The sequence below is a fragment of the Alosa sapidissima genome, chromosome 20 (genome assembly GCF_018492685.1).
Source record: "Alosa sapidissima isolate fAloSap1 chromosome 20, fAloSap1.pri, whole genome shotgun sequence".
NCBI classification, from domain to species: Eukaryota; Metazoa; Chordata; class Actinopteri; order Clupeiformes; family Clupeidae; genus Alosa; species Alosa sapidissima.
The window spans coordinates 4,209,635-4,230,199 of record NC_055976.1 but is presented as its reverse complement, the minus strand read 5'-3'; positions in this window follow the sequence as shown (position 1 = coordinate 4,230,199).

Sequence of the window (20,565 nt, the reverse complement as noted above, 5' to 3'; positions counted from 1 at the left end):
GGAGTCTGGAAAGGAGGCAACTGTGCGGCAGTGATGAGCGCAAGGTAAGGGCCAAAACAGAGATGACGGGTAAAATCAGCTGTCACTTGTGGACTCTCAGAATTCACCCTAAAGATCATTTTAATTGTAGCCTGGTTTATTACGCCAGATATGTGCAGACAACATGTTGTATTGCAGACGTCGGAAGTGAGTTGTGATCCCCTGCCTTTTATCAATAGTCGTTGTAGGCTACATGTGCACTAATTAGCCTATAGCAGACAGGTTTACAGTCTTGAAGTTTTACAGTTATTCTCAGATGGGCAATTGAGGGATTTAGTTGAGTGACTTGTATATTTCAAACGAGAGAGTTGCACGTCCTTAATAAATTGTGATTCGTTGGTGATTTGTCGCCATGTTTAGTTGTCTGACTCATGCCAATTATGCAGTTTTCTGATATTCACAGGATACTTCTAATACAAATTTGAATCTATGGCATTACTATTCAACCTCTCAGGCTCTTTAAATTGCTTCAGCAAATTTCTCCAAGAAAATAACTACCAAATGTGGAACCCAAAGAGTGCTCCGTCCTCCTCAATATGCAAACAGACAAAAAACAGTAAAATTCCTTAGAAGGTGTTATACTATTATCCGTGGTGACTACATTCCAGAACAAGACGAGTCCAGTCATGCCTGTGGATATTTATTATACCGTGAAATAAACTTGCCTTGGGAAAGAATAGTAGCCTATATTCTATGCTGACAAAGAGAAAGAGCAGGTAGCACCATCCCCTACAAGGTGACAGGCAAATAAATCAGCACATGCGCTCTCCATCTGAGTTTGTGTTGCAGATTTTTCTTTCCCTCACTGAAATCTTATCAAAAGATATCAGTCTTACTGCGTCTTCAAAAACATAATAAGTGACCCTAATAAAAGAGACTGACCCAAAGTCATGTTTAATTATCTATCTGTGTATCACGTTGTGTGTCGGGCCTGATAATCTGTCTGTCAGACTAGGGCATTAAGAAAAAACACTAAAAGAAAACAACTCGGCAAAAGCAACTTCTGTAGAGCGATAAGCTGTGCAGGTGCACGTTACAGTTTTAGCTCTATAAAATGAGAGCTATATTAGATGTGCATGGTTTCCTAACAGGCATAGTGTGCAACCTGTTGTAGAAACGTCAGCCTCTGATTCCAAAACAGGCTATAAATGAAATCGTCTTGAATATAGAATACCTTTTAAACTTTCGATCGAAATTTAAGACATGAAAAGAAGACCGTTAGAATTCACATGCAAAATTAATTTCCCAATTTCAATTCGACAAAAAAGTTTGAATTAATGGGAAATCGTGAAACGAAAAAGTGTGCTATAACCCACGTCCTTATGATGTCTTTATAAATGAATGTCGGTATGAGTGAGATTATGTTCAATAGATATGTGTTTGAGTATTTTTTTATTCTTAACGAAATGTTGTAGGAATAGGCTGTATCATCACATATGTGCTTGCACTTGCAGACTTTCCCACAACGAACAAAATTTGAAATTTGTTTGAAATGTTTTCAGAATAGACCTCAGCCTACATATTTAAAACAAATATGTATTCAGCAGACGCATTAATAATGAAGGCCTGTACTCAGGGCCTAATGATCATTTTAAAAACCTTTTTGGAACATTTGTTATTTAAGCAAAACTCTCTCTCTCTCTCTCTCTCTCTCTCTCTCTCTCTCTCTCACACACACACTCTCTCTCTCTCTCTCTCTCTTTCTCTCTCTCTCTCTCTCTCTCTCTCTCTGTCTTACACACACGCATGCAGCTACGGACAGGGGCGCCTGCAGGAATTAATGCTATGGTACGCACACCCATCACCCCCCCCCCCCCCAAAAAAAAAAAAAAACGTTCACGCGTGGACAGTATTTTTCCTTTAGGTTCGTGCATACATAGCATAACAACATCCACATGCAATAATGCAACAACAACGTCTACAATTACCTATTCATTTGGGCAACTTTATACATCCCTATACAGGCTAAAGCTACCTTTAGTTGTGTTATAGCTACTGTAACGTCTGGCTTTAAACAGCTGTAATGCAGTCGTTCTGACAAGCACACCAATTGCTTAGCCAACCTTGTTCTTGCCCATCTTGAATAGCTCCTCTAGCTTTGCTGCCTCCATCCTTTCTGTTTTCGTTGTTTAAACTTGTGATATCCATGATGAGTATTGAGTTAGTGAATTAGCTCAACATTGTGTGCTGATAACCATATAGAAAGCCGAGTAAAAGAAAACAAGTAGCCTATGCGTGCCTGCGTGCGTATTCTCTCCTGCTCAAACATGTGTGCGCGTTAAAAGTGTTCACTAACTTTACTTAATAGAAAATTGTAAATAGCCTGATGCCATGCAACTAATGCGATACTGTGCATAGTTGGAAAGGTATGATGGGCCAATATGGTGTGAATATACACACACACAAGGTACATTTTCTCTCGTTGTTGAGTGATGGTACGGACGTACACCTGCAGGCGCGCCTGGCTACGGACACACAAACTTACAAAAATAAGCAAATGAAGGAAAAAGAAGGTCTAGCTTTAATGTCATATATCATAACTTTTTATTTCTATCTGGTACACATAAATACTTGCAGGGGGGGGGGGATAAATAATAGTGATTATTATTTGATTACTTTTATTATTTGAAATTAAATGCCTTATGACTTTGAATTAATTCTATGGCAGAACAAGTTCCGAGGCCCGTGCGTTAGGCATATCTGTTGTACATATGATACAACTTACCCTATCTTGTCTTACATACTTAACCCAAGGTTATTGCACATGTTATAAAGCAGGATAATTGTATAGCCTATATGTTGACATATGTAGGCTAACACATATTTGAAACGACCTAGGCGGACTTCCTTATTGCGGCAGAAATTAAGTTGTGAATGGATGTAACACTTCCTAAAGTTAGTCAATTGAGAGTTGAGGCCAAATGGCTTTGGAGGAGGGTTGAATCGGACTCTGTGTGTACATTAAGGGTCCAGTGTTCCGGCAACAAAGGCGAACTAATCCAAGCAGTTTACACAATGCACAGGGCCGTGTTTACATGGGATAGAGGCCTTGCCTTTTTCAAACAGATATAACTACTCAAGTGGTGCATCCAACATGTGAAAAGAACCCCCTCTTTACGAGAGGGAGGGGGGATTTATAAGGGTGACATGCTTATTGCACCTTTCTTTTACCAAACTTGAACGAACGAGAAAAACACTCTTTTTTACCTTACCTTCTTGAAATAGGGGAATGGTAGTTCAGCGGATCACTCACTCACAGAGCATCAGTCATTCTGTTGACAACCATAAGAGAGAAATGAGTATAGCTTAGCCTAGACTACACCAACCTATAAAACAACAAAACGGTCATGCTACATTACAAAAAGTTTCACTTTTTCAAACTTCTGCCGTCAAAATTCGAAGGAAAGTTGATGCCCAAAATGTTGTAAATATGAATAATTAACTTTTCCCAACGAGCACATGAAAGATTGGTTGTGTGCAGAAAATATCCCCTTTTTGCATGAGTAATTCAGAACATATAAATAAATCATTTTGAAGATGGCATAAAATGTCCTCTGTATTGTCAAACTTGACGAAAGTATCAATATTTTCATTGGAAATTGCGACTTCAAATGCAGCAGTTTTTTCTTGTCATTTGGCGCATAGGGGCACTCATTTTGGGTTTCATATATTTCGCTCACACTCATTTCCAACTATTTAAAAAAATGTTAAACCTCGTTTGAAATAGAAGTGCGTTAAAATATGTTTATTGTTACGTGGTCATCAGTTGATGAATCACATATTGAACAGCATATTGCAGGCTATCAAATCTTTTAAAATACTTAATGCGTCACACATTTCTGTGGCCAACAGGTCTTTATATTAGCATTTAGGCATTTAAGTTGCATTTGGGCAAAAGTAGGCTACTCATTTTGTTGCTGTTATTCACTTGGGAAATACTATAGCCCAAAAGTGGAGGACAGGTGGACAGGTTTGAGCTCAAAATGATAGAGCAGGGTGTTTGGGCAACTATCTGCACAGCTATGAACTGCTGCACAAAGGTAACACGTTTATTAACCCCATTCTGCAACATAAACAAATAGCGGACACGACTGTCCAGTGCCAAGCGAACAGTGAGAATGGATGTGCCAGACAAGCTCACAGTAAAACCATGTGCACTGCAATTGACAAAGGTCCCCTTTTTATGAATACCATTCAATAAATCTTAAGACTATATGAGTGTCTAGTCCGCGCATATTTCTCCGGCCAGGGCATATTTCAGTCAGTTCTGTGATATTTTGTAGATGACAGGATATCTCACTTTAAAAATGTTCTTCTATGGAGATGTCATATAAACACATTGACTTAATAAAACTCAGGGTAAGAATTCAACATCTAGATATTTTATCATGATGCAACTTGCTTCACTGCTGAGACACGGGCTCCACATTTGGAAAAGAAATCAACTGCAGGACACATTCATTTTGTCATTCTGTGGGGAAGGGAAGGGAAGATGGCTCGCTATTTTGCTGAATTCCTGCAAAGAATTGAAATATTTGGTTCTAATCCCCCTGTAATCCCCGTTCTCAGGGCGCGCAGTTATAAAGGCCAGACATCACGAGGGGCACAGGTTGCATCTCAGGTGAGTTGCCCTGTGGGAGAGCTCGCGAGCTGTCCTTGTGCGCACGTCGACCACAAAATAAGATTACAAGATCATTATTGTTCAGCCCGTCTTTTTCTGAGATTCTTTAATTTAATTAAAACGCTTGTTTCGACTAAACTCAGGTTGGGGTCATAAGAGGACGTCGCCTAATAAATATTTGGCCTCGCATATGCTTTTCATTACATTAATATGACAATAACGCATTTTCTTAATGAGCATATACTTCTGTGCATGAGATTGTGCGATGACATGACTACTTTTCTTATACAACGTAATTTAATATGAAGGAAAGTCATGAACTAGTCCAATAGATTAGGACATTTATGAGCACAAGCAGCCAATCAACCAATCTTTTTATTAATCTGTTGCGGCTTTGCATGTGCATGTGACCAGAATAACCAAGTATAGGCCTAACCATTTTCATAACTATTACATCTCTCAGCAACACATAAAGGAAATAGTCAAAATGGCATCCACAATGGGCCACTTCAACACGTATTGACGGCACCATTTTCATTTTAAAACGGCAACCAAATCTCATGACATTCTACTAGACCGCTGGCGGTGAAATGAGAGTCACTCATTTAATTAACTTCTAAACATTCTTATTCATTAGCAGTCAGAGAAGTTTGGAAGATTCCGTCTCTTCACTCCCTGCTTCTCTCCTGTCAGTCTTCACCGCGACGGGCTGAGACACAGAGGCTGACGTGGATAGATCGCTCAAACCAGTTCTCAGGGGACCTGGACTTCAAAGAGGACCAAACCACACAACGAGTGCACTTTAAGCAAGCGCCAGTCTGACAAGAGAACAATACAAGTATGAATGTCATTTTTGTCAAACCAAACTGAACACTGACAAAAATTCTTAAAACATTCGAGGAAGTGGAGAAACAAGGGTTGCACCCTGTCGCACATGGCGACACCTCCACAGAATTTCAATCCGTGTGCCCACAAATGCAGACTTTTATCCAACTTCTTCAAATGTAACCTATATTTTGAAGTAGTAAAAGGTTATTGCATCATGTCCGCGTTTTTTGCAATAGCAAAGGGTTTAAACTCTTCAGTGAAACACAAGATAACTGTCATAATTTCCACAATTATGTTTAAAACTTAAGCCATGAACTTCATGAAAACTTTACTGAAATCATTTAGCGATGGAGTAGACAATTCAAAAATCGTGAAATGTATATTATGTTTAGCATAGGCTATAGACCTTTCCATATTTGCCATGATCACCCTTGTAGCGTGTCACATATGGCTGATTTTATTTTCCTCCTCACAGCACCTGTAAGCTATCTGATAATCATCACATCCATTATTGTGCCTTCATCTGCTCATCTCAGAGGTAGAGGTAAGTTAAATGTATCACTCCCAAAACAATTTTACACATTTGTCCGATGGCAGGATAATGCAATACTAAGCAAGACAAGGTATGGAAGGGAAATTCATTGAGCTATGCCTCTATAATAAACCTTATCACCACCAGATCACCAGAACATAACTGGAATTCTACAAAAGCTTGCAATGTAGTCATATATGAATTATTTGGCTATATAAGGTGTTTTACATGACTACAGGTCAACACCCTTAATCCTCAAAGGGTCTTGGTAGAAGACTACTTTGCTTTGCACTGTAGTCTCTCAAGGTCGCAACCCTGCTGGAAATATGGGCTGCCATAGCAACACAAAGATGGCTTCTAAAGGCTTAGCATAATTCTCTCTTAATAGAAAAATAACAGCGCCAAATCCTGTCCTTAGTGAGCTAGCTTATTCGATGGAGGCAGGCTCCCACCTGTGATGCACATAGTCATCACACCAATGTGCAAAGTCCACAGCAAAATGAAAAGAGTCCATTTAAAGAATGGAGGGGGGCCGGGGGCACTGCGACTGGGGGCCTCTGATCAAGCCAGATTCTTTCTGCAGCTGAAAACAGCCAACAATATGCTCCAGAATAGCTGGAGGTTGTATGAGCTGAAAAGCAAATCAAAGACACAGCCCTCCTACACAACCCAACCCAAGTGGAAAAATACCTTTTCTTCGTTGTAAATTCTGAAATTCTGTTTTCTACACGGCAGTGAACTTACTGTGACTGATGGTGCTTCATATGACAAATTAAATTATATATATGTTTTAAATGGCATATGTCGTTGATTGGCTTGTAATTTCCATCTACCCAAATAATCAACCCTTCCCCCTTCTCTCACTGTCTAAGAACAGACCACCAAATTACAGCTACCCCCAGCCTTACCCCGCCCTGTTTCCTCTTTGTTACTGGAAGCAAAAGCAATAGATCATAATAAATCTCATACGTGTATTTGACTGCAACTGTCGTTTATAGCTCTGTAAGCTCTTCTTTATAGCATACCATGTTGTTAATGTACCCAACATTCATATAGGGCTACAGAATGTGTGTTATAGGACAGGACTGTTAATGAAACTACACTGGCTTGTATGCATTTTAGGAGCTTGAATACGGAGCTGTCTTCCCAGTCCCCCACATTAGAGTATGTTCATGAACAAGCTCAGCTGCCATGAGTAACCTATTCAATTGAGATATTTAGTCTGCCTCCCTCCCTTGTTAGCTCTCTCTCTCTCTCTCTCTCTCTCTCTCTCTCTCTCTCTCTCTCTCTCTCTCTCTCTATCTCTCTGTCTGTCTGTAATGTTCCCCTCTCATCTATGGCAATTATCCTTGTATGTCCAGGCTTTATATCTGACTTTCTCCAAAATGAGATGACTTTCAACCTTATTTGCTGGCGCTGACACCTGAATGTGTGGAACTCATTTTCTGTCCTATTTACAAGTCTATTGCAGGTAGTCTAACTGCCACAACAGCTCTAACTGGAGAATCACACAGAATAATTGAATAGAATTATAATACGCTCTCAGGTTCTGACAGGAATAGGCTGATTGCTTGCGGCTGTTGTCCACTGGACCTATCTGTGAAATCGCCCTTCTACGAGCATCTGAGGCATGATATCATTTGTCTACCTAGACTGTTATGCAATGTTTATCAGAGAATCGCAGGAGGTGAAGGGGCTATGATAACCCTAAGGATGAGGTTATTGGGTTTAAAAAGGGCGATTTTGTCATGTAAATGAATTTTCACTCATCATTGTCTCCTATGAAAAGGCTTTTTTTTGTGGCTGTTGGGGTTATAATACATGTGTATCATAATACACTTTTCTACATCTCTGCAAATATTTCTTGTCTGTTCTTTTGTGTGCTGCATACATCCCACAACAAAGGCACAGGCTCTAAGTGAAACACTATGCTGCCCTTTTCGCTAGATATTCCACAATTTTTTAAGAATTGCCTTTTGTTGGTGGTGTCTATAGACTCCTCGACGTGACCCTTGCTGTGTTCTTGACGCTCAACCCTTATTGTGAGCAGATTCGGTTTGGTATCTCCAGCCTGAATAGGGTGTGACAATCACAGTGGCCAATGTGAAGGGTCGCTCGGCTGTGTACAGTTCAGTTTGAATGCAGCGAGGAGCGGAGGAGACAGCGGAGTAATTAAATCTGTACAGTAGGCAGGACTGACCAGCGCAAGGGCGGCCTCCCCTGCTGATCACCCGGGAGGAGCCCGCCGAAGCTCTTCCAAAGCCTCCTGTTTCAGAGACTTAAACCGGCCACCTTTCCACATCAAAGCACACCGGAGCGCCGTTTTCTCAAGGACTAACGTCTTCAGGAAAGAATGGCCTCTGCTGAGAAAAGGACACTGGTGCTCTCATTTGCCTTGCATGGACACCCCTCCCCCCTCACGCAGCGACCCCCCACCACCTACACCCACCACTAGCAGACCTGCGCCGCACCACCACCACCACCTCCACCAGCACCACCCCCCGGCCCCCGGGTGAGCGGCTCGGGCCTTATCCTGCGCGGCCACTGCTATCTGTGGAGATCACACGGAGAGGTGTGGAAACTTAAAGGCGAGGAGTTACTGTGCATCCTACCAGGAGTCTTAAAAGCCTTCATTTAAAACGCGCTCAATATGCCGGTCAGGGCTTTCAAAGTGCCGCATACCCTCTAGCCCCAGCAAACTCAAAGGGCATTGGTGCGCGCTCAGTGAGGGGAATCTGGCCCCCATTAATTTAATGAGTCCAGGGGTATTAGTATGCCCAAACAGACTCTGAAGGCTCCCTTTTCTCATCCGACGGCAGGAGTTTTACAGAGCCAATCCACCCAGCTCGGGAGTGACAAAGGGGAGCGGAGAGAGAGGTGCGTGCGGCTAATCTCAGATCAGTTTCCAGCTGTCTGTCCTCTGAGAGCCATTTCCAACAGTTAGCTACTCACTGCACACGTCAGAAACGTGCGCTTGCCGAGAAGCATGTAGCGAGCTGCTGACATTTTTATGACACGGCTAGAGTTGTGCTTTGCCTTGAATGAGAATGGCTTGGAGTGGTGTTTCTACAAAGAGCTTGACAGTGACCCAGATCGGTGTTTTCATTTGTGTCAGTGTTCCGTGTGAGGAACACAGCAAGTACACTCTGGCGTAGTACTAGTGGTGGAACCATTTGTTGTCAATGAGTACCCAGAAATACATAATTGTATACCAACAGTTCTTTGCATTTTGTATTTACACAGGTATGTATGTATGTAAGAAGTAGGCCACTGCACATTTGCGTGTTTTTTTCTCTCTCTTTTTCCTTCTAATGTTCAATAATGAGGGAAAGGAGCAGACATGTATTTGCATAATCTCACCCCAGTACTCCTGCAGTCTGGAATCACTGTGCTCGTACCAGCTGGAGTTGGGAATTTCAGCAATGTTGTCGTCCCCCCTCCTCGTCCATCCCCCCGACGCGTCCCATCTGAGGTCCATTAGCTCTCCATCTGACGGCGAGTGTGGTCGTGGGCGGGGCCGCGCGGCGTGTGACGTAGCGCTGCCATTCAGCCACCAGACACGGGGCACCCCGTCACGCAGCGTGAGCCGGCAGCCCGACGCGACGCGACGCCCCGTCACCTGCAAGAGATTAAGGAGACAGAGGAGCGGGCCTGGGTCCCCCGGACCAGGAAGTAGCAGCTGCCTGGAGCTAATTAAAGGGCCGGTAATGGAGCTCCAGCGCCGCAGCACATCAAACGCCTCGCAGCGCGCCGGGTTCGCGCGCCCACCTCTGGGGGTGTCAGGGCCTGACGCGACCGGGTCCTGGGTGCATGCTGGGCATGGGGCGCGACCTGTGGGCCGAGGGTCACCAGAGAGCAGGGGGCAGAGGTGCTGGACTGGCGTGCTGAACAGGCCTCACCTGTGGCCGCTGTGTGCCAGGCTGCGGTGTCTGTGTTTCTGTGGTGACTCTGACCTGCAGAGAGAGAGAGAGAGAGAGAGAGAGAGAGAGAGAGAGAGAGATAGACAGAAGGAGAGACAGAGAGAGAGAGAGAGAGGGAGAGAGAGAGGGAGCTAGGTGAGAGGTCACAGAGAGAGACTTTGGTGGGAGCAAAAGGGTTACACCTTCAAAGCCGCAGCTTGGAAAGGGGAGATTTCAATATATTGAAATATTTCCCTCCTGTGCTCATAACATGAAGGTTATGTTTTGCTGAGCTCGGTCCCGGGAATGCAGGCGAAACCCCCGAGATCAATTGTCTGTTTGCGAGTTGTGTGTTAGATTCAACATGTCCTTTGGAGTGAGGTTTTGTTTTTCCCCTTCGCTGAAAGCCATAACACTTCTGCTTTGAATCAGTGCGCCATTGAAAATAAGGCTGAGCAATCCTTTACCATTTTGTGTGCAAGTACACAACAGCCTTATTGTATTAGCTCTATAATAAATGCTCAGCACAAATGTTATGATATAAGTGATGTTATGAGTGTTTGTGAAAAGCAGGCTCCAGGAACATGCATCTCAGGGCAAGCTTAGAACTGTAAAAGCCATTGAAGACAAATGCGTTGCTGTATTTTTAGACGCCGGGATCGATATAAAAGAGAGGAACTCTGCATCCCCCTCATGTTCTCCGTCTCTCTTTTATTCCGTTGATCCGTCACTCTGGATCTTTCTATTTTCCGGCGAGGGAATTGTATGGAGTCAGACGTGTTGTGCACCTCTCCATCACCTGCGCATTATTGAGCTGTGGCGCGGCAGGCAAATCAAAAGGTTTAAGATGCCGGATGGAGTTCGTTTCTTTCCCCCAGAGGTAAACAGTTTGACACCAGCAACCCTCCCTAAATGTCAGGCCTTCCACTGATTTGAGGAATCCAGGCTGACGCTCCGTAGATAGTCTCTCTCTCTGTGAGTGCTGCGTGTTTCAGCACTCTTAATGTAGTGGAGTCGACAGAGGTTACTTGTGTTTTTCCTGTGCATTTGACTCCCCTTTGGGTTGCATAAAGGCATTAGACGCCTGAGTGCAGACCCGTACAGTGGAATCAGGACGTATGTATTTCCTTGCAGGATAAGTCGAGGGATGACTGTCAAAACACTGGTCGCTAAGTTACGCAACCATCTGTTCACGTCGCCTGCACCTCGTACGTTCATTCTGTTGGGGCTTAGCAGGCCCAAAATACACCACAAAAAATGTCAAGCTTCCTTAGGTACATGCAGAAGACTTCACTTGAGTAATTATAACTTAAAAGCTTGTATAAGTGAACATCTGCTTTGTACAAGTGTACATCTATGTTTAACTGACACAGGAATAAATATGACAGGTTTCAACAGCGCAGAGCTTCCTCTGTAATGAGCAAATGTGGAAGTGTGAAGTAGCTGCTGCACAGGACCAGAGTTGCGTTTAAAGACTGTATCTCCTCTCCTTATCTAATGTGTTAATCACTATCTTCGTGTACACTATCTTCAATATCTTTGATATCGTTATATAAAAGATATTTCCACATTTTTTCCCCAATACGTATTTTCATTGTGAACACTTATGGTGTGGCATATTTCTAAAGACTAAATAAGTTTTAATAAGTTGAGTTATGTGTGAATTCAACCCCCTATACATTAATACTACAGTAGTCGAGAATTCATTTGCTACAATAACAGCCTTAGTGTTGTGAAATGAGACAGTCCCAGCTTTGAACATTGATGTGCTGTGTTTTCCCCCATTCTTCTTGGCAGGATGTATGTAGAACATCAAGGTTGATGGAATGACAGACCGGGGTTGTAGTACCCCAGATTTCCAGTAGGAATTTGATCAGAGCTTTGACTGAGCTATTTTAGAATGTTCGCCTACTAATTCCAGCGTTGCTCTAACCTTGTGCCATTGGGCAATTGTTCTGCTGTTTAGTAATCCTTCTCCCTATGCTTATTTTTTTTTACTACAGACTGCAACAGGTTTTCTTGTGATATTGTGTAGATTACATTTCCATTCATCCTACCTTCAGTTCTAAAAAGTCTCCCCATTCCTGCAGTCGAATAATATCCCCACAGCATGAGGGCATCACTGCCATATTTCACAGCGTGTCATGTTTCTTGAGGCATTGGAAGTGACTTATGTCATATGTCATTCATTGAGGCCAAAAATATCTTAAAACCTTTTACCTTGTCTTTGGCAGCCTCCAAACATGTTTTTAGATCTTAAATTGATCTTCTATGAAAATGTTTTTGCCACCCTCTCTTATGCAAATAGTGCAGTTCAGTTGTTAATTTATGAAGTTTTGTTATCAGAAAAATCACTTTTTTAACTTCAAAATATAGAGCAAAAATGCTAATAGTAAACATACTGATAGAAATACTCTCCAATTGTGTGATTGTGCAATTGTGAAGAGGTAGTTAAATAGTTTTAGCAAACCACTGTAGCAAACTCAACAGTAAACCGCTGTAACCAATGTAAACTAATGCATAGTTCAGTATTCAGTAAAAACAGTAATCAGTAAAAACAGTAAAAAAAAAAAAACTACTGAAAACAGACTACAATTACATCATCTAGACATCTTTTTAGTGACTGTCAGGAAATGCCTTTGGGTCTATATCCCTTCATCTCTTTAAAGGATCCAAAGAATTTGAGCACATACAGTACAAAATGGCAGCTATCGTGGTCCCTGTTTACATATTTTCAGAATGTTATGCCAGTATCTAGCGCCTGAAATATTGGTTTAAGATTCACATCCACCTTTCATCACACTCTCCAATTACACTTTTGGATTATTACTTGCGATTGTAGCATGCACAACTGAGATATTATGTTTAGAAATGGATGGATCTATCTATCTTGGTACAGTATAAAAACCCATGATTGTTATAGTTTAATTGCACAGATAATGTGCAATTAACCCATAATGACTCTACAGTGATATTTGTTTTCAACATACTGGAAACATTGTGGAAACATTTGGACTATGAAGTAAAATATGCTGAGATGCCAAATAATATAGTTACAGTTGCTCTTATTTGCCCTGTTGGGTTAGAGATGTTGTGTCTATGGTTTTTACATTCTGTGCATTATAACAGCGTGTTCTCCCGCTTGTTAACAGTGTAAGTTAATGCCCGACAACAGAATGGGGTGAACAGGGGTGAACAGCCTTTTGCTAACCTCCAAAATTGCTTGATCGTGTGAAAAAAAGGGTAAACAGGCTTTTGGTAACCCAAAAATCGGTTGATGGAGGTAGGCGTAGAGCGGATCCCTCTGCTGCAGCAGACTCTATGGAGGGGTGGTCGGGGCATGGCATGGGGGCTGCCTCACGCTGTGTTCCCCGGGCAGCTGCCGTCAGCACTGTGAGGTGCTGCCCAGCCCCCTCCGCCTCCCCCCCGCCTCTCGCCAGTGCAGAGCTGTAGGTGGGAGGCTTGGAAATGAGCCCAATTTGTGGGGAGAAGAGCAGAGGGCCTGATGCCGCGTGCAGTAAGTCAGGCTACCACAGCAATGTGGCCTGGGAAAGCACCTCAAGTCCCAGTACGTTTCTCACAGGGCATAAACCTACAGTCAAACGCACCGCTCTCTGTGTCGGGAAAATATCGCCACATTAAATTGCATCTTAACACCAAGCACAGGTCGGGCTTCTGGTCTGGTACAAACGGACCTTCCCGCCCTATTGTTTTTTCCTGTATTGTATTAGAAAGGCAAAAGAACAGAGTGTGGTCCATGGTGAGATGGGGATAGGGCCTCCCCCTACTGGGCTCTCCTGATGTCACTGAGGCAGAATGAAGACGGACTTGGACTGGACTTTCCGTCCCCGTAATAGCATTCCTGGATGGCCCTGCTCCTCTGTTGTTGTGTAAAATAGGCAGAAAGCAAGCTAGAACACTCTTTCTCTCTCCCTCTCTTTTTTCCTCTCCCTCCCTCTCCCTCCCCCCCCCTCTCTCTCTCTCTCTTGCTGAGCTTGGTGGCAGGGCCAGCAGGCTGTGTGGGATTGCGGAGCTCAGGTTCCTTTTGCTCTGCCATGGCGGTCGTGCGCTTCACAATCTCTTTTACACCATTCAGTGCCAGGCTCCACGCGAGCAGGGCTCCCAATACTGTGTAATCAGCAGATGTCTTTATAGTGGAGCCCGGCGCTGGGAGAGGGGCAGGGGGAGAGACGGACGGACGGGGCTTTTTTGCAATTCTATTTGAGGAAAACTCTTTTTCTCCTGGCCCCGCCTGGCGCCGGCCCGCGCTCATATCAGGCGCGGCAGCCCTTTTCGATTTGGTTTTTAATGTGCCCCGAGAGTCGGCGCCCGCCTCGGTAAGAGCCGGGCCAGCTCCTCAAGCCCATGTCCGAGAGACTGCGCCACCTGGGCCACTTGGCCCGGTCAGCCACATGGCTTATCGTACTGGCTCGCACGCCACGGCTATCAGGGTCCAGTTGAAACCTTGATTGGCTCGGCTTTTTAATGATAGATTAGATGGTCCATTAATGAGGACACAATGATATGGCCGCACTTAGAGTGGATGGGGCAGATGAGAGGTGTTGTGTGAAATGTGCTCTAAATGAAGGAATGCCAGGGGCAACCTTGTGACCAAAACAGCAAAATGCATGAAACACTGTATTATTTCATATATACACATATATTTCTGAAGAAAGTTTATGGTATGGTAAACTACAGAATTTTTGAGTACTAGGGATATTATCTCTTTCACTTTATTTTTTTTTATTGGGTGTTAATAGAGGTGACCATGTTCGATCTAAAGTAATACAAGCAAATGCAATTGTTAGGCATTGTTAGGCAAATGTTTAGTTCTTTGGAGACCATGACTAAATATTTGGTTGTCTGACGCCTTTGTGAGATGCTACTGTATGCTATTGTGCATTTAAATTCTAAGCCCAGCGACTGCTCGCATGTTAAAGGTATGAGGTCGAGAATTGTTGTGTGTCTCAAAATTGAACTACTGAATAGAAAAATAAGTCCGGTGTTTTATGCTGGTGTACAGTAATTTACTGTATGCTTCATAGAGGGAATTGTTCTCCCATAGGCCAAAACATTACTCAGGTATCCTTGGGCTACCATACCAAACAGTCTTTACTGATAGCCGAACTGCTCCAGATGCACTACAGGAATGATGTGCTAATTACCATCTCTGCGACTGTTTATAAAACATATTTAATACTAAGATACAATAATAGCCATGAGCTGTATGTAACTGACAGCATCCATGTCATTTATGAGTGGATCCTCCCTGTCTGCTGCACTGTGAGAGCCAGCAGCTGCCGCTCTGTTGTTGCTGTTGACATGGCTGTCTAATGCTTTTACACGTCGCATTTGACCTTTTGACAGCCCTGTTAACACCACTCTGACAGTACTCCTATGCCTGAGCTAAATTAATCACAAGAAACAAAGTTATCTCTCTCTCTCTCTTTCTCTGTATGTGTGTGTGTGAGTGTGTGTGTGTGTGTGTGTGTGTGTGTGTGTGTGTGTGTGTGTGTGTGTGTGTGAATGTGTATGTGTGCATACGTGTGTGTGAACTCGTATGCATGCATGAGTGTGTTTGACTGTGTTGGTGTGCACCAGTGTGCACATTTTTTTTCACCTTGGGTAACTGTTGACAGGATGCAAGCGCACTTTCGTGCTGGTAGCAGATTAGCTTTTAATAGCACAGCATCTTCACAGTTGTGACTCACAGCCCACACCGTAATGGGAGGCTGGGTGAGACTCCCAGCCTAAGGGGTGGGGTGGAGGTATTGGAGTGTGTGTGTGTGTGTGTGTGTGTGTGTGTGTGATTGTGTGTGTGTGTGTTTGGGAGGGGGGGGGGGCACAGGAGAGCAGGTTGCCGTAATACTGCCTTAAGTCCTCACTTCCTCCTAAAGGCTGACCCATGGTTCACTAAAAAACAAACAGCCAGTCTTTGGAAACAAGAGTGTCTGCAGCGCGGAGGCTCCCGCTGCTCTATGCTCTGGAGACTCTCTGCACAGATACAGCGTTTTCTCTGGAAAGAATCAAAGCAAACAGCCAGTCCACCATCACAGCGCAGACGCCACCACTAGTAAAAGTGCAATGACGCTGTGACAACTCAGAGAAGTGAAAGCAACTGCAACACTGGGCCACTCTCTGCATTAACAAGGTGGATATTGGTCATGCAAAATGTAATGTCCAAATCAGTGAACATGTTGTTTCTAATATGATGCAAAAATAATAACATTACAGGTGCGCAGCTACAGTAATGATGAAGAGGTCATAGGCTGAATTAAAAAGGAATCGTACATTTAAAAAGACATCATAGTGCTGCTCTTTCCTCTGTCAGTTAGGCTTCAGAATGCACATGACCCAAAGATCTCACAACTGGAAAAAATGTTTTTTTAACGTCAATTGCTATTCAGACCACTATTGATGACATTTAGCTGCAATTATCCTGGCAGGATTTCCTGAAAAGGTGCAGGAAATTGTGCCATAAGTTCTGTTTGTCTATCTTTGGTGATTTTTTCGCAGAGCAAAGATATAGAACACACCATCCTTCTTCATCCTTTATCCCCAATATTTTTTGTCTTCTCCATTTTGTTATCCAAAGGCGCCATGTCTGCAGTGCACCCCCCCCCCCCATGCACCACACCATGCCTGCAGTGCCCCCCCCCCCCCCCCCCATGCACCACACCACTGCCTGTCTCTTCCATTCCCTGTGAGGAATTTTGGCCCATTTGGAATTTGGTGCTTCAGATTAAAATATAATTACCGTCATCTCTCTCGGCATGTTTTAAAAATTAGATTATTTTATGTTTTATTATTTAGCAAAGTGGTCTCTGCTATAAGTGTCCCGCGATCTGATGAAGCGGAAGGGGAATATTCTATATTTTGTCATCTTCTGGGGGCTCGGCAAGCCTGCGGAGTGTGTGTGTGTGTGTGGGGGGGGATGTTTGTTCTCAATGTAAACTCCTTCCTTTAATCTGTCCCAATTCCACAACCCAGTATCCACACACACACACACACACACACACACACACACACACACACACACACTCCGCCTGGACCACCGTGGCTCTGCTCGTCTCCTCTCCTCAGCAAAGCAGAAGCAGGGCGCTCGACAAACACTGTGTCTGTCACACGGTCAAAGCCTGCAGTAGGAGAGACGGCCAGCTAACGGCAGAGTGGCCGAAAGGTGAGGTCATTTGGGTCATTACTGTGTGATTAGTCATCTCCCCCCTCCACCTCTCCGTCTCGCCTGCTCTGTCTCTCGCTCATTATCGGTGCCGGAGGAGGTCCAGCAGGCTTGTGGTGCTGCTGGGCACTCTGTGTGAGTTTGGGCAGGGCAGGGGCGAGGTTGGACATGGGTCGCTAGGGCTGACCAGGGCTGGTCCCCCGCGGAAGGCTGGCGGGGTTTGGCGGAGGAGTGTGTAGGAGGGATGTGAGAGGCCGCGGTGCCATGCCCATGCTGACCAAGAGCGGACACTAATGATGGCAATCACTGGCAAGACCCCATCACCTTGGCAACAAGATGTCACGTAAACAAGCTTCAGGACATTGGCAGTTCACTTCCTGGTTATATAATGGTGACCCGATTTCCAGACTTTGGAAGATCATTGGCCCGACTTAGGGGTTATGGGTAAATTGAGATGTTTGGCAAAAAGCGTAAAAAAGACTGGGCGTTATGTAAGTTACTGTTTTTGTTGTGAAATGTAGATGAGGAGAAAGCACTCCACACTCCCTGATCTCATTTCCCTCCTCTCCTCCTACTTGCACCACACTGTTACTGTACTCGGCTATTTACTGTCCTAAACTACTGCTGAGTCTCACTCTCACTGTCTGTCATCAACAGACTTCTTCTGTCAAGGAAAAACTACAGGACTCTACATTTGTGATTCAGCCCTTTATTTCAGAGTAGCCTGCTTCTTCACATCTGCATTAAAAGGAGTCCATAAACCTCTTTCTTTTTTACATGCTATTTGTAAGTATCACCAATTAAAAGGGAGGTTGCATGTCTTTTCCTTTTAAGGAAAAGTGTGTCACCACTAAACCCCATGGAGGTATTATGGTGTCTGCTGTGTGAAAATATGGTAATGCAGTCAAAATGGCTGACTAGGCAATTCCCTAGCAGACGCCCCACCTCAGTTATCCCTGCAGATAGCAAAGAAAAGAGGAGCGACCAGTGCAGACTTTTCAGAGTCTGCACCCAACATTTGACTGATCACTCTACTCATTCAGCGTTTCCTCAGAGTTATGATCCTCATATGTGCCGTTTATTCTGAGTTGCCAGCGGATTAGAGTCCAGTCTGTATGAGGAGGGAAGGCGAAATGCAGACAGGCACCAGGCTTTTCAGCCCTTGCCGCCATTTTGTGCGCACTCCAATTCAGCCTGATTTACAGTAGGGAGGTCATAAACGCAGAGTAACTACTCGCCCCTATCCCGTCATGGCTTTTTTGGGAGAGGGAAAACGAGCGCGCACACAAAATCTGTATCAGGGAAAGGCAACACAAACGCCCTGTCATCAAAATACCGCATCAAGCTTAAAATGTCTACCATAAATGTTAAATGTTTATTTACACAAACTTTTTTTCTTTTCAAACTGCTTTTAAATCTTACTTTATGCATTGGCTAATGAAAAAAAACATTAGTGACAAGAAAAGAGAGAGCAGAAACATTTTGTTTGTTATGACAGTTTTTGTGGTATTCCTGAAACAAAACTTTTTTGTTACATATAAATCACTGAAATTCATTACAAATCTATTAATGATTTATTATTGAAGCATTCACAGCACATTTTAATATATTATTACAGCTTTCAACACCGCTGCATAAGAGAGTATTTTTTTTTTAAATGAAACAATATTTAGAGTTCCAAATAATGAATCGCTCATTTCGAACTTTCCAAAATTATTTAAAAATGTATACATTTTATATTGATAATATTAAATATACTGTTATAAAATTAATGTCACTTAATAGTAATGATAAATAGTAAAAATCATTATTCCCCCAAAAATAAACATTCAACAAACACTTAAGAGAAATTGAACAAATTAGCCAAACTCTACAATAATGTGCCTCTATTATCAGTGGGAGAATTTTGTTTGCTTGTTTTTTTAAAATCTGTAAATAACTTTTTGTGCTTTACAAACTGACATTTAAATGGCGCTAAGAAATGGGACATTATTTCTCTGCATTCGGAAGCCGAGTATTTTAGTAGGTCAAAATCCCTCCTTTCGCTTGTGTCTGCACGTCTACACATACCTGCTCTAAATTGTTTGATTTCTTCTCCCAAAAAATCTTTTTTTTTAATTATTAAAAAAAAATCTATAATCTAATGATAACCCTTAAATTACTTTCGCTGTGTAATAGAAAATCAAATAGCTTATTCAGAATTTCTCCTAAACGTAGTGGGGTTGGAATACAGAAAGACACATAGACACATCTATGCGTTTTTTCATCAGTGCATATATAAGCAGAGGCACTAAAAGCTCTTTAAATCAATCATTTGGCTGTTCCTGCAATTCTGAACTATTATACCTGTTTACAAACAGGAGCGCACAAGTTATGGGAATGATTAGATATATACATATAAGAATAATACGCGTCTACTATGAAATTTGTTATATTTCTTAGAAATAAAAACAGTTTCTGTTATTTATATTTGATCTTCTCATAGATCAGTACAAACAACAGATATAATGTTATATTTACTACATTTACAACAAAATGACTTGCATTTCTTTTGCAAAATGTGGCAGCATTTAATTTGCAATATAATACTTTAAAGTTTGACATTTTAGAGTGAAACTTTGTGTCACAGAGAAAAACTGTAAAAAGAAAGTTTGAATGTACTTTTTGCAGACGAATCCAAACGATGGATAGGAACAATGGAACTTTCATGGCTACTGTGAAACAAATTGTTCCTAAAAAGCTGCAACTACATCAGAAAGGCAATTAATCCATAGTTTTTGTTGCTTTGTTTGTGTTTGTGATTTCCCCATCTGTTTTCAAGGACCTTCTAGCTTTATTTGTTTTCTCTCCTGCTTTTCTTTTGTTTTGTTTGTAAAACTTTATGCATGGCATCAAAAGAGAGAGGGGCTTCATTAGCTATTTCAAGTTGTGAGCTAATTGGCAGAAGTTTCTTTCATTTCCAATGAGTCTTTTTTTAACGTCTTCAAGGAGAGTGGTCATGAATGGCTTATATAGTCATAAACTAATGATACTTAATGATAGGGGGATCAGTGCAGAGGATGGACTGATCAAAACTGCTGTCTTGTTCAGATGTTCCCCCCGTGATTGAAATGGGAAACCTCCCAGTTTCTGTGCTATGAAAGCCCACCATCTGTTTGTCACACATGAACCAGTAGCAGGGACACTGAGGTCTGTCAGAAACTCACTTTACACGTCTCTGCCTGGTGACAGTGACAAGTCTATTTGTCTGTTTGGTCAGCTGATTGTGTCTTGTTTTTACTGAAGTGCATTTTCTCCTATGAGCCAAATTGCAGTCATTTTATAGCAGATTCATTATTTACATCATCTATGTTGATATTGTTAGGATTTTTACAGAAATTGAGCATGGCAGTGCATGCAGTTAAGGTTGCTAGGCTGAATTCTGCTACTTAAGAATGAATAGTGTGTCCCGCCTGCACAGCTCCCA